Source organism: Propithecus coquereli, unplaced genomic scaffold, assembly GCF_000956105.1.
Source record: "Propithecus coquereli isolate 6110/MARCELLA unplaced genomic scaffold, Pcoq_1.0 Scaffold46, whole genome shotgun sequence".
Taxonomy (NCBI): Eukaryota; Metazoa; Chordata; class Mammalia; order Primates; family Indriidae; genus Propithecus; species Propithecus coquereli.
In genome coordinates, this window is record NW_012150396.1 from 1,211,281 (window position 1) to 1,213,755 (window position 2,475).

At 37.5% G+C, this 2,475-nt stretch overlaps 1 protein-coding gene across 1 annotated transcript in view; it reads left to right on the forward strand.

Annotated features, from left to right (window-relative positions):
• Positions 1–2,475, forward strand: part of ARSJ (arylsulfatase family, member J) — a 67,805-nt gene that overhangs the window by 35,057 nt on the left and 30,273 nt on the right. The window lies entirely within an intron of this gene.

Consider the following 2,475-nt stretch of genomic DNA (forward strand, 5'->3'; position numbering starts at 1 on the left):
ACTGAAATTCCGGCAGCACCATGCATTGTGTATATGCCAAATTAAAATGAAAATCTGAAAAGATCACTCATATCCACTGTTTGCTGAAATTGAAGAACATTCCCAGCTGTCGTTGACTGCATTCGACCCTGTGCTCAAGGGAAAGGGGAAAGTCCATGACAGAGAGGATGTTTGGAATGGGCCTTTAAATGTGGAAGTGATTCCAGAACAAAGATTCATTCCGGATAAAGTCACCGGAGTGATGTCTGTGGTTTATTCAGAACGGTGAGGAAGCGGGCCCTGCAGCTTGGGTTTGTGAAGGGTTGAAGCCATAATTTCAAGGGCCCAGTCTTCCTAGATGTCTATACTTTGTAGGGAACTCTTTTTATTTTTTATCGGGCTTCTATCATTGGGCTTGACTTGTAAAATACTGATCTGGAAGTTGTTTGGTAAATTAATTTGAGCAGAAGAACATGGGAAATGAGACGAAGGGGTGGAGACATAAATGTAGAGGCTACTGAGTAGTTTATGTCTTCAAGTCCTGCTATGATCTGACCTTTCTTTGCCTTTGCAGACTTGATCACACTGTACTCACCATTTACGTTCCAGTTAAACTGGACTGTTATTTTGTTCTTGCGCTTCTTCAAATTCAACTCATTGACCTAACAAGGTTCCTTGAGACTGGAATCCGGTCTTCCTCCTCAGTGTTTCAATCTTCTAATAGTTCCAGGAGGTCTGGTTGTTACATTCTCTAACCAGCTACCACCCCTGTCCCTGCACTCTGCTTCCTGGGAAAATGACCTTTCTTACACGTCTTCCCTCTCTAAATCTCTCATTTCTAATCTGTAATAATAATGGCATCTACCTTAGAATAGTGCTAAAGTATATAGTGAATGAAAAGGTTTTTAAGCATTCTCGTTTTTGATTTGATACAGTTTTAACTTGGCAATATTAATTTAGGATTTTGTCTTGCTGACGATAATTGATATACATGAATTATTGCTTTATATGCATCATAATTTATTTGAAAGTAGATGTTTTATATTTATTTTCATTTCTACCACAGAGTTTAGTGTGGTGCCTTACACATTATGTGTTTAATTCGTGTTTTTAATTTGAATTAAGTGACATTTTATAATTTTTAAGAGCACACCTATCTTGAATTATGATTATCTGGGGACTTCTTGCCAACACACTAATAATAGATACAGGTTATTCGAGAGCATATAGGCTGGTGAGATTATTCCTAGAGTGATGGGTTAATATTCACTAAGCTGGCTCAGATCCTAGGTGACCAAAATTCCTGTTTAATCAGCTTTGTGATGTCTGGATCCCTGAGCCTTTGGTGAAAAGTTTCATTCCTGATAGATTAAACAAATTTTGTAGTTTCAGGTGAATAACTGAGAGCCTCTTGCCCCTTTTCAGTCAACATTAAACAGAGTACGTATCATCCAAGATAATAAGAAACAGAGAGCATATATGAGAAAAGAATCTTAGCTAAGTCCTTTACCAACACACGCCTCACTCCAAATTCTAACAGCCCTGCTCTTTGTACTCTTCTTTCTGTTACTGAAATTAGGAATGCTCTGCACAGTTTATGAGAAGTGCTAGTTGCAAAGTCCTCTGTCAACAAGATTCTTTTCTCTGACGTCTTGTTATCAATTCTTTGTGTCCTACAGTTTCTTTTAATTTTAACCAATGCTGACCCAAAGTTTGAAGCTTATAATTTTTATTTCTATGCTCTGATTTCCCAGTGGTTACAGAGTTATAGTCCTCTAAAATGCATGTGTTTGTGTGTGTGTGTATTTCAAATCATTTTAAACAATGCACTGCTCTCTCTTTGATGAATATAAATCAACTCCATACAATACTTCTACAGTCCAGCCATCCCCCGTCATGCAGTAAACCCAGTTTTAATGCTTCAGTATGTCATTATTAGTGCCATTGCACTTTGTTTAATATCTTTTAAAGCTTGTCGGTGGACCAGATTAAAATTTGCAAGAATACGGATGTGACATTTGTGGTTTCCTGGGCCACATCACTATTTAAAAATTCTGAAACTGCATTCTTACTCTAAAATGTGATGATGTACACAAAATACTTGCTAGATTGATCTTCTCATAGGAGGCACTCAAAACAGACAGCGCTCTTAAGTCATGTCCGCTCACGGACTTTCGTTTGATCTGGGCTTCATACTACATATGTGCCACACTTCTTCAACCAGCCTCCAAAGAGACAGACAGCCCTCTGGGTTCTTTATGATGTATCTTTTTATTAATAACAAAATTTTCATTTTAGGAGAATTCAGTCATTCAGCTTTTAATTGCTAATAAAAGTTCTCGATTTATAGAATGTTAGAACTGAAAGACCCTGGAGGCTCCCTAATTCCAGACTCCTTTATTTTATAGAAGGAATTTTTTAAAGAATTTTCCTGATGTTGACTGGTATGTTTCGTGAGGTGCTTCACCAGCAGGTATTCAGACTTGTTCTGCAAAT